Genomic DNA, 12,057 nt, shown 5'->3' with positions numbered 1-12,057 from the left:
CTATTAAGGCCTTCTGCCCGTTTTTGGACTGGGTTGTTTGTTTTTTTGATATTAAGCCGCATGAGCTGCTTGTATATTTTGGAGATTAATCCTTTGTCAGTTTCTTTGTTTGCAAATATTTTCTCCCATTCTGAAGGTTGTCTTTTCATCTTGTTTATGGTTTCCTTTGCTGTGCAAAAGCTTTGAAGTTTCATTTGGTCCCATTTATTTATTTTTGTTTTTATTTCCATTTCTCTAGGAGGTGGGTCAAAAAGGATCTTGCTGTGATTTATGTCATAGAGTGTTCTGCCTATGTTTTCCTCTAAGAGTTTTATAGTGTCTGGCCTTAGATTTAAGTCTTTAATCCATTTTGAGTTCCTTTTTGTGTATGGTGTTAGGAAGTGTTCTAATTTCATTCTTTTACATGTAGCTGTCTGGTTTTCCCAGCACCACTTATTGAAGAGGCTGTCTTTTCTCCATTGTATATTCTTGCCTCCTTTATCAAAAATAAGGTGACCATATGTGTGTGGGTTTACCTCTGGGCTTTCTATCCTGTTCCATTGATCTATATTTCTGTTTTTGTGCCAGTACCATACTGTCTTGATTACTGTAACTTTGTAGTATAGTCTGAAGTCTGGAAGCCTGATTCCTCCAGCTCCATTTTTCTTTCTCAAGATTGCTTTGGCTATTCGGGGTCTTTTGTGTTTCCATATAAATTGTGCAACTTTTTGTTCTAGTTCTGTGAAAAATGCCTTTGGTAGTTTGATAGGGATTGCATTGAATCTGTAGATTGCTTTGGATAGTATAGTCATTTTCACAATGTTGATTCTTCCAATCCAAGAACATAGTATCTGTCTGTATCATCTTTAATATCTTTCATCAGTGTCATGGTTTTCTGCATACAGGTCCTTTGTCTCCTTAGGTAGGTTTATTCCTAGGTATTTTATTCTTTTCATTGCAGTGGTAAATGGGAGTGTTTCCTTAATTTCTCTTTCAGATTTTTCATCATGAGTGTATAGGAATGAAAGAGATTTCTGTGCATTAATTTTTGTATCCTACTGCTCTACCAGATTCCTTGATTAGCTCTAGTAGTTTTCTGGTAGAGTCTTTAGGATTCTCTATGTATAGCATCATGTCACCTGCAAACAGTGACAGTTTTACTTCTTCTTTTCCAGTTTGGATTCCTTTAATTTCTTTTTCTTCTCTGATTGCTGTGGCCAAAACTTCCAAAACTATGTTGAATAATAGTTGTGAGAGTGGGCAACCTTGTCTTGTTCCTGATCTTAGAGGTAATGGTTTCAGTTTTCTCCATTGAGAACAATGTTGGCTGTGGGTTTGTCATATATGGCCTTTATTATGTTGAGGTAGCTTCCCTCTATGCTTACTTTCTGGAGAGTTTTTATCATAAATGGGTGTTGAATTTTGTCGAAAGCTTTTTCTGCATCTATTGAGATGATCATATGGTTTTTCTCCTTCAGTTTGTTAATATGGTGTATCACATTGATTGATTTGCATATATTGAAGAATCCTTGCATTCCTGGGATAAACCCCACTTGATCATGGTGTATGATCATTTTAATGTGCTGTTGGATTCTGTTTGTTAGTATTTTGTTGAGGATTTTTGCATCTATGTTCATCAAAGATATTGGTCTGTAGTTTTCTTTTTTTGTGACATTGTCTGTTTTTGGTATCAGGGTGATGGTGGCCTCATAGAATGAGTTTGGGAGTGTTCCTCCCTCTGCTATATTTTGGAAGAGTTTGAGAAGGATAGGTGTTAGCTCTTCTCTAAATGTTTGATAGAATTTGCCTGTGAAGCCTTCTGGTCCTGGGTTTTTGTTTGTTGGAAGATTTTTAATCACAGTTTCAATTTCAGTGCTTGTGATTGGTCTGTTTATATTTTCTATTTCTTCCTGGTTCAGTCTTGGAAGGTTGTGCTTTTCTAAGAATTTGTCCATTTCTTCCAGGTTGTCCATTTTATTGGCATACAGTTGCTTGTAGTAATCTCTCATGATCCTTTGTATTTCTGCAGTGTCAGTTGTTACTTCTCCTTTTTCATTTCTAATTCTGTTGATCTGAGTCTTCTCCCTTTTTTTCTTTATGAGTCTGGCTAATGGTTTATCAATTTTGTTTATCTTCTCAAAGAACCAGCCTTTAGTTTTATTGATCTTTGCTATTGTTTCTTTCATTTCTTTTTCATTTATTTCTGATCTGATCTTTACGATTTCTTTCCTTCTGCTAACTTTGGGTTTTTTTTCTCCTTCTTTCTCTAATTGCTTTAGGTGTAAAGTTAGGTTGTTTATTTGAGATGTTTCTTGTTTCTTGAGGTAGGACTGTATTGCTATAAACTTCCCTCTTAGAACTGCTTTTGCTGCATCCCATAGGTTTTGGGTCATCGTGTTTTCATTGTCATTTGTTTCTAGGTATTTTCTGATTTCCTCTTTGATTTCTTCATTGATGTCTTGGTTATTTAGCAGTGTATTGTTTAGCTTCCATGTGCTTGCATTTTTTACAGTTTTTTTCTTGTAATTGATATCCAGTTTCACAGTGCTGTGGTTGGAAAAGATACTTGATACTATTTCAATTTTCTTAAATTTACCAAGGCTTGATTTGTGACCCAAGATATGGTCTATCCTAGAGAATGTTCCATGAGCACTTGAGAAGAAAGTGTATTCTGTTGTTTTTGGATGGAACGTCCTATAAATATCAATTAAGTCCATCTTGTTTAATGTGTCATTTAAAGTTGTGTTTCCCTATTTATTTTCATTTTGGATGATCTGTCCATTGGTGAAAGTGGGGTGTTAAAGTCCTCTACTATTATTGTGTTACTGTCGATTTCCCCTTTTATGGCTGTTAGCATTTGCCTTGTGTATTGTGGTGCTCCTATGTTGGGTGCATAAATATTTACAATTGCTATATATTCTTTTTGGACTGATCCCTTGATCATTATGTAGTGTCCTTCTTTGTCTCTTGTAATAGTCTTTATTTTAAAGTCTATTTTGTCTGATATGAGAATTGCTACTCCAGCTTTCTTTTGATTCCCATTTGCATGGGATATCTTTTTCCATCCCCTCACTTTCAGTGTGTATGTGTCTCTGGGTCTGAAGTGGGTCTCTTGTAGACTGCACACATACGGCTCATGTTTTTGTATCCATTCAGCCAGTCTGTGTCTTTTGGTTGGAGCATTTAATCCATTTACATTTATGGTAATTAGTGGTATGTATGTTCCTATTACCATTTTCTGAATTGTTTTGGGTTTGTTATTGTAGGTCTTTTCCTTCTCTTGTGTTTCCTGCCTAGAGAAGTTCCTTTAGCATTTGTTGTAAAGCTGGTTTGGTGTTGCTGAATTCTCTTAACTTTTGTTTATCTGTAAAGGTTTTAATTTCTCCATTGAATTTGAATGAGATCATTGCTGGGTAGAGTAATCTTGGTTGTAGGTTTTTCCCTTTCATCACTTTAAATATGTCCTGACATTCCCTTCTGGCTTGCAGAGTTTCTACTGAAAGATTAGCTGTTAACCTTATGGGGATTCCCTTGTGTGTCATTTGTTGCTTTTCCCTTGTTGCTTTTAGTATTTTTTCTTTGTATTTAATTTTTGATAATTTGATTAATATGTGTGTTGGCTTGTGTCTCTTTGGGTTTATCCTGTATGGGACTCTCTGTGCTTCCTGGACTTGATTGACTATTTCCTTTCCCTTGTTAGGGAAGTTTTCGACTATAATCTCTTCAAATATATTCTCAGACCCTTTCTTTTTTCTTCTTTTTCTGGGACCCCTATAATTCGAATGTTGGTGCATTTAGTGTTGTCCCAGAGGTCACTGAGACTGTCCTCAATTCTTTTCATTCTTTCTTCTTTATTCTGCTCCCTGGAAGTTATTTCCACCATTTTATCTTCCAGCACATTTTTCTGCCTCAGTTATTCCGTTATTGATTCCTTCTAGAGTATTTTTAATTTCAGTAATTGTGTTGTTCATCACTGTTTGTTTGCTCTTTAGTTCTAGATCCTTGTTAAATGTTTCCTGTATTTTCTCCATGCTGTTTCTGAGATTTTGGATCATCTCTACTATCATTACTCTGAATTTTTTTTCAGGTAGTTTGCCTATTTCATCTTCATTTATTTGGTCTTGTAGGTTTTTACCTTGCTCCTTCATCTGTAACAATTTTTTTTGTCGTTTCAATTTTTTTTTTTGATGGGTGGTGCTGTATTCCTGTCTTACTGGCTGTTTGGCCTGAGATGTCCAGCACTGGAGTTTGCAGGCAGTTGGATAGAGCTGGGTCTTGGTGCTGAGATGAGGACCTCCAGGAGGCCTCACTCTGACTGATATACCCTGGGGTCTGAGGGTCTCTGTTAGTCCAGTGGTTTGGACTCAGAGCTCCCACCACAGGAGCTTGGGCCCAACCTCCGGCCTGGGAACCAAGATCCCACAAGCTTTGCGGCGCGGTTAAAAAAAAAAAAAAAAAAGGAAGAAAAAAAAAAAAGGAGCAGTACAATATCAAAGAAGAAAACCAAAATAAAATTAGAAAGAGAAAATATATATTAGGAAAAATAAAACTATAATTGAAACGACTGCAACAAGGTAAAATAAAACCACAACATAGAAAAGAAAAAAATATCGGTGGGGGGGAAGGAAAAAAGCCAATGGAGAGATCACTAACAAAGTATAAAGAATAAAATGAAATTAGAAAAGTAAAAGATTTATTAGGAAAAATAAAAATATAGAAGAATCAACAACAATGAATCAACAAGGTAAAAAAGAACCCCAATCTAAAAGAGGAAAAAAGAAAAGAAAAGAAAGTATTGGTTATGGGGGCGGAGTTTAGGCGGGGGTCGGGGGTCAGCTGTGGAACTTAGGCAGGGGCAGGACCTCCGCCTCACTTCTTGAGTTACCCAAGGTTACCGAGGTTTAGAGGTGAGGGCTCTGGAGCCTCAGTTCAAATCCTGGCTCCACCGCCCCACACTTCACGGCTTTTGAAAAATCCCTCCACCCTTCTGTGTCTCAGGGACCTCAGCTTTAAAATGCAGCCACAGGAGTACTTGTCTCGCAGGGTTGTGAGACCTAAGTGATATACATGTGAAAGGTTCATAGCAGGGCCACGGTGTACCTAAAAGCTCAATAGCAGAGGGACCTTGTTATTATTTCACTTTTCCTTCACAGGGAACATCCTCCCTCCTGTTCTCTGCTTCTCCAGCTGGTCCTTTAACACTCAGCTCGGGCATTTCCCGGTCCTGGAAACTTGCACGACCAGGGCTGGGCGGTGCTGGGCCCTGGGCCCTATGGCGCCCCCCGCCTGCTTGTCTCACCAAAACTCACCACTTACCTTTGTTCTGCTCGAGAATGTGTGGTCCCCCCTGCAGGGACCGTGGCTCCTTCCCTTCTAACCCAGGAACTGTCTAGAGCCAGGCACAGGGCAGCTGTTCAGCAAGCGTTTGGAGGCTGAATGCATTAAAGAGCAAATACAAATCAAAGGACAAAGAGTTAAAGAAGAGCCGGCTCTCTTCCTCTCTCCTGACAATTTGCTTTTCAAAGTATTGTACAACACACAGACTTATCTTCCTGTTTTTCTGAGTGATCCTGTCTGTGTTGAGACCTTTCCTGGCCAATTCTGGGGCCTGATAGCATCGAGTCTCTGAAAAAGAAAGGGAAAAAGTAGTGTATGGGTGGGAGGGGTGTGCGGAATGCTGGGGGGGGGTGGGGCGGGGAGGAAGGAAGCCCTCAGCCTGCTCTCAGGAAATGGGTGTCTAGGGACACCAGAGCCGTTTAACACTCTTAACAAAGGGGACTTCAACAGGAGGAGCAAGAATTTAAGCGTATTTTTAAGAACAGAAGAGAAAACCCTACTGGGTGGAGTCCTGCCTGAGGGCATCGGCCAACATGGCAACGGCCCTGACTGCAGTTAGAGCTGTCTTCATTCTTTTCTTTTTGAGCATTACAAAATAATTCACTTCTTGGGAAAAGATTAGACAGTAGTACAGAAGGGTAGAAAATAAGAACGCAAAATAGCCTCGTCCCCCAGTCCTACTCCCCATAGGTAACCTCTGCTTCCGTGCAGATTTTAACATACACACAGGGACACAGGCAGTCACATGTCTCCAGGGCTGCAACCATGCTCAGAAAAGCAGAATCGTAAAATAGGTCTAGATTTGCCCAGAGAGATACTGGATGGAAATACTGCAATAAACATGCTTTTTTCCCCCCCTTCTAATAGTGGAAGAAAGAAACTATTGAAAATAGAACACGTACAAGGAACCCTTTTTATCTGAGAAGGCTTGTGGTGTGGGAGCAGAGGGGAAGCAGGCTTTGGGGTCTGAGTCCGGGTTCTGCTCTTCCTGTTGGCTTCTCAGCAGGTGAGAACCAGGTGAAATGCCCCAGACTCAGAGTAGTGAGAAGGGCCTGGCATCTCAGGATGCTCAAGAAGATGAGGCCGCCTTGCCTGGGCCTGAGATCGTTTGGTTTATTTATTTATTTTTGTTTAAGGTTTATTTATTATTTATTTTATTATTTTTATTTTATTTAGTTTTGGCTGCGTTGGGTCTTAGTTGCGGTATGTGGGAATCTTTCATTGTGGCGTGGGCTTCTCTCTAGTTGTGACGTGCGGGTTTTCTCTTCTCTAGTTGTGGCGAGCAGGCTCCAGTGCATGTGGGCTCAGTAGTTGTGGCCGGCGATCTTAGTTGCCCTGCAGGCATGTGGGATCTTAGTTCCCTGACCAGGGATCGGACCGGCATCCCCTGCATTGCAAGGTGGATTCTTTACCACGGGACCACCAGGGAAGTCCCCATGGTTTGGTTTAGATATGCCTGGATTGGAGATCCTCAGGGGAGGATGGAGGGCTGACTGCTGCAAGGCCGGGCTGGGGAGCAGGAATCTTGGCCCCCTGCAACCTTTCCCCCCCACTCCCCTTTAAAGCTACCATCACTCTTCCAACCTGTGACGGCCAAAGGCAAGGGGAAGCACAACACCTGTAGGCTTGGGCTTTGGAAAGCAGAAGCAACAGCTGTGCGAGGGGGAAGCCCCAGAGCAGGAGGGCAGCCCCGGCTGAGCCTAAAAATAAAACCCGGCCTGACAGCCTGCCAAAGGCCTCCTGTCGGGCATAGCGAGAGGGGCTGTCCTGGCGGTTCCTGGCCAGGCTGTTCTGGGGCCACGTGGGTAAGAGCCCAGACCCTCCTCCCCCCTCCCCCCTCCCCCCACCATTCCCCAACGCCGCCTTCGGGAGGACCAGCCCGCCCTCAGTAAACACGCCTGCAATCTCTGGCTTTGCTTACAGGCCTGTCTCACTGCCACCCCGTTTTGGGGTATGATGGTGGATTGGCTGGGGTACCTTTGTTTACAAAATCTCCTTCCAGCAGTGAAAGCGAACCCGGTACTGATCCTTGTTCTTTTGGTTTCAGATAGGTGGGGATGAAACGAACCTGTCCTTGGAGAAGAAGAGGAAGTGCCGCCGCATTCCCCTACTTAAAAAGGAGCCCTTGCCACCAGCTTGCTCTGCGACGTCAGTGCCGGGCCACGGTGGGCTCTCCACGCAGGCAGGCCTTGTGGCCTTCCGCACCACCCAGGGCTTGCTTTCTGTGCCCCCGACGTTGGGATATCTTGCTCCGCCCCCCGGGCTTCAACTTGGACTGGTCAGGAGGGAGTTTCTCAGCTTTAAAATGATCAAACTCCTAAATGGATTGAAAAAGATCATTGTCAATTGAAAAAGCAAAGACGTTTGGGAAGTAAGGACAAATATTAAGCACTAGTGGGAAGCTGAAAACATATGCCAGGAGAGTAAATTCTTCTAATATTTAATTTTAAAGTTAAAAAAAAGTGTTTCTGTTTGGTTTAAATGATTTTAAATAGAGCTTGGCAGCATCTCAATGTCTAGAGTCAAATTTTGTGGTTCAAAAGTGTCACCATTGCTATGTCTCCTCATCAGCTCACTGCTGCCCCCGCGTGTCTTATCTAAACATCACAACACAATTTTCTGTTGTGCAAGTAGATGGTGGAAACCCTCCACCAGTCGGTTTGATCCCATGGCAATTAACGGTACAGAATTAAAGCAATGTTCTAGCTTGTTAGTGAGAGCTGTATAACCCAGGTGAGTTTCCAACAAGTCTTTCATTTTGGAAGACATCATTATATAGTCTCTCTCTCTCTCTCTGTTTTTTAATTCATTGTGCCTTTGCTGAAGGGATAAATTTAATCCTTAGAGGGAGTGCTTATGATTATATTAGCGATATAAGTCCTACTAAGGATACCCCTTTCCAGAGAAACCACATGATTTATTTATTGATGTGCATTAGATTTATTTTATAGCATTCAATAGAAATCCTATATTCAGGATGATTGAAAGTTTGCATAAAGAGCCTCCGATGTGAGATAATTTCTGATACAGGGCTCAAACAAACACACATCAAAGTGCAACCTCCCTGTGCTCACCTGGTACCTTTGTCTTCAGTGGAGAGACTGGATCCCCATTTTGATGTGGACTAGGCTGTCTCTGTGGGTTTGTATTAAGCACCAGTTCTTCCTGCTTCTGGTTCATTTATGTCGTGTATCTGAGTTGCTTCTTGCCTCATAGAAACTAGGGCCATAAAGAATATCATGTTGCCGTGGGTGGAATTTGGAAAATGCCTTCCGTCCTGAATAGATTAAGAGGCTGCTACCTTTTGCAGAAAGGTTGCAATAGTCTCCTCCTCAACCTGCATGGAGGAGATGGCCACTTGCTCCCAATGCTCATCCCGGAATCTTCCTATACTGCAATGGCAGCCTTGGTGTCACTTCCCAAAGTCACCTGCTAAAGCAGCCTTCTGTGGTTCCTGAGTGCATATCTATGAATCTTACTGATCGTTCACTGTTCAATCCAGGAATAGCTCTGAGGGAGTGGGCTCAGCTTTTACCTCCTTCAAAACAGTCAAACAAGTTTGGTCAAATTCAGTGCCCACCTAGGACACACAGATTCTCTTAGACCCAACCCCATGTCTACTCCCAAAGGAAAGTTGTGAAAGGCATGATCTGAATGGGCAGCCAGGATTACTGAAAAAAGAGCTCTTGGTGGAAGGTTCATCGTTTTGTAATTCCTTCACTCACCGATCCTGTGAACTAAGGTCAAAATCAGCTTTACCTCCCTGGAGGGGAAGGCAGAAACTATGGGATACAAACTGAGATACAAGTCCAATGTTTCTGGGCCATTTAAATTGCTCTGGCCAAAATCTATCCTGTATCTCCAGTGATATACGGTTTTGGTGCATCTGTAGACATTTAACTGTAAGAGACAAGGTGCCAGGCAATGTCTTGCAAAGGCAGCAGGGAACTCCGGCAGCAGAGGCTCCAGAATTTCTATATAGAAGAAGCTCTGGGTTAACTATCTTTGATTGAATGTGAGTGCCAGAGGGAATGTCTTGAGATTGCATTTGCATTTAAGCACACTGTTTTAATTGTGTCTTTAACAGAGGTGGCTCTGGGGGCTGTTGATGGAGCTGCCTACTGAACTGCCATTGAAGAGAATCAGTTGGTCAGTCCGCCAGCTTTTCAAATATTAGGCTTTTTCTCTGTATAGAGACCTGGTGTGAAGTGTTTTATCAGTCTAGGTTGAAGTTGCTTCAACAGAGCAAGAGATCTGTTGATTGTTTAACAATTTTAGACGTTTCAGAGTAGGCGGGCCAATGCCACCAAGACTTGAGGCTTAGCAGCTCAGCCTGGAGGGGTCCATTTCCCTCAGTGTCCTCAGGAGGGAAGCAGCAGATGACCTGGAGCTCAAGCTGACCTTTGGCCTTGTGCCCTTGCCTTTGCCAGTGACCTCTGCTGTGTCCACCCTCCCTGCCACCGTCCAGCTGGGACCATGGTGCTTCGATTGCTGTATGTGTGACCGTAGAGGAGCGGGGGTGGGTCAGGGCTTAGTGGGAGTTTTTTGAAGCTACAGGATAAATGTAGTATATCTTCTTGGATTATTGATTTTACTTAAAGGTTGGGGGAAATGTACAGTTCTATAAGAGAAATAATGATAAAGAGTGTGAATTAGTTAGGATTGAGTTCAGCTGGAAGTAACAGAAAAATCCAAAAAACCAGTGGCTTAAGGAAAATGGAAGTTTCTTATTTTCTTATATTCAGGAGTTTGACAGGTAGTCAGTTCAGGGCTGGTAAGGCCTTTTCAGGGCAGGGACATGGGCTCTCTGCTTGCTGTTTGGCCTTGGGTAGCTTCCATCCTCAAAGACATTTCATGGTCCAAGATAGCTGCTGGAGAAGTAGCCTTTAAATTTGTATCCAGATAGCAGGAAAGAAGAAAACATGCCCTTTAGGGACATTTCCAGAAGTCATATCTATCACTCCCTTTATGTCACATAGCCACAACTATCTGCAAGGGAGGTTTGGAGAAGTGGTCTTTATTGCAGGCAGATATATGCCATCTAAAAGCTGATAGTCCTTTGGCTGTAAAAGAAAGGAAATTGAGATTGGGGGTCATTTTATAAATTTTTTTTTTTTTAATTTAAAGTAGAGGGAAGGATTTTTTTTTTTTTTGGCTGTGTTAGGTCTTCATTTCGTGCAAGGGCTTTCTCTAGTTGTGGCAAGCGGGGGCCACTCTTCATCGTGGTGTGGGAGCCACTCTTCATCGCGGTGCGCAGGCCTCTCACTGCCGCACCCCCCCTTGTTGCGGGGCACAGGCTCCAGACGCGCAGGCTCAGCAGTTGTGGCTCACGGGCCCAGTTGCTCCGCGGCATGTGGGATCCTCCCAGACCAGGGCTCGAACCCGTGTCCCCTGCATTGGCAGGCAGATTCTCAACCACTGCACCACCAGGGAAGCCCTGGGGGTCATTTTAAACAAACTCCCAGGTGATGCTAATGCTGCTGGTCCGTGGACCACACTTCGAGTAGCAAAGGATACAACCTCTGTGAGCTGGCCCCTGCCTACCCCACTTTGTCTCCTATCTCTTCCCATTGTCCCTGGGCTTCTGGCTGGGTCTTGAACACTCAAGTTCGTGTTCTCACCTGGGTGACTTTGAACTTACTATTTCCTCTGGTTGGAAGTCTGCTCTCAAGTCTTGTCACTAAGATCTCAGATAAAATAGTTTCTCTATGACCTGATTTCATTTTGGTAGCACTTATCTGAATTTTTGTCATGTATTTATTTGTTTGTATGATTGTTTTTTTTTTGTCTTCCCCCTCTAGAATGTCAGTATCATGGGAGCAAGGAAGATATTTGTCTTGTCAACACTGAATCCCAGGCACTTAGAATGGTACTAAGCACATATGCTCAAAATGTCTATAGAATCAATGAAGAGTCTTCCTAACTATAATGTTAGTTCTTGAGATCAGGGGCCTGATCTTATATTTCTGCTCTCCCCCACAGTACCTAGCAGGGTGTAATACGTGCAGTTGGCATTTGATGAATGCTCGTTGAGTGGGATCGCACAAGAGAAGCAATACCTGTCGAATCCTCAGATGGGTCAAAGGTAGTGCAGGGCATGATGGCTACACTGAGCTGGGAAGTTGGCTCCGGGTGGGGAAGGTGAGAACAAGGCAGTGGACCCTGCGACGGCTTCCACAGTAGACCTTCCAGTCTTGGATTCTTCCTTCGTATCATCATGCAGTTCAGAATTTTATAGATTTGAATCAGAGGATGCCAGAGGGGCCTATCGAGAATACATGCGATGGGAAGATCGGAATTGTGTGGCACTGGACTGGCTGCTGTACAGATAGATTCAAGTTTTGCAATTATTCAATTACTCCTTCATTTACTTATGAGCCCCTGCTCTGTGCCAGGTGTTATGCTAGGTGCTGGGGATACAGGTAGCCTGCGTGCATGATATTTTGTTCCAAACTGGACAAGTAACGTCAGACACAAGGATTCTTAATTCCTATAGTGCAAGACTATAGGGTTGCCTGTTAAACACTATAGCCTTTCTGCTTAAAAATTGTTTCTCAGGCCACCTCACAATACTACTCACACTCACGTCTGGATTAATGAGCTGGTGTTTGCTAAGTCATTTGTGACTGCTGGGTTGGGTGGGCCCCTTTGGGAGTTCCGATCCTCTTTGAGCTTCGCAGGCAGGGGAGGGAGGGGCACCCTCCACCCGCAACCTCTTACATTCCTTTGTCTCACGCACTA

The 12,057-nt window shown here is 43.0% G+C and overlaps 1 long non-coding RNA gene across 4 annotated transcripts in view; it reads right to left on the bottom strand.

The window, feature by feature from the left end:
- The window catches only part of LOC309654449, a 42,121-nt gene that overhangs the window by 22,957 nt on the left and 7,107 nt on the right, over positions 1–12,057 (bottom strand). For 3 of the 4 annotated variants that reach the window (XR_014260253.1, XR_014260254.1, XR_014260256.1), the window contains exon 3: positions 5,289–5,604. This is a non-coding gene — a long non-coding RNA (uncharacterized lncRNA). The remainder of the gene's footprint in view (positions 1–5,288; positions 5,605–12,057) is intronic. The other variant, XR_014260255.1, reaches the window with a different exon arrangement.

The sequence above is a fragment of the Balaenoptera physalus genome (genome assembly GCF_965194825.1).
Source record: "Balaenoptera physalus genome assembly, chromosome: 2".
In the NCBI taxonomy this organism is placed as follows: domain Eukaryota; kingdom Metazoa; phylum Chordata; class Mammalia; order Artiodactyla; family Balaenopteridae; genus Balaenoptera; species Balaenoptera physalus.
The sequence above is the reverse complement of the archived record's forward strand: the minus strand, read 5'-3'. Positions and strand labels throughout refer to the sequence as shown.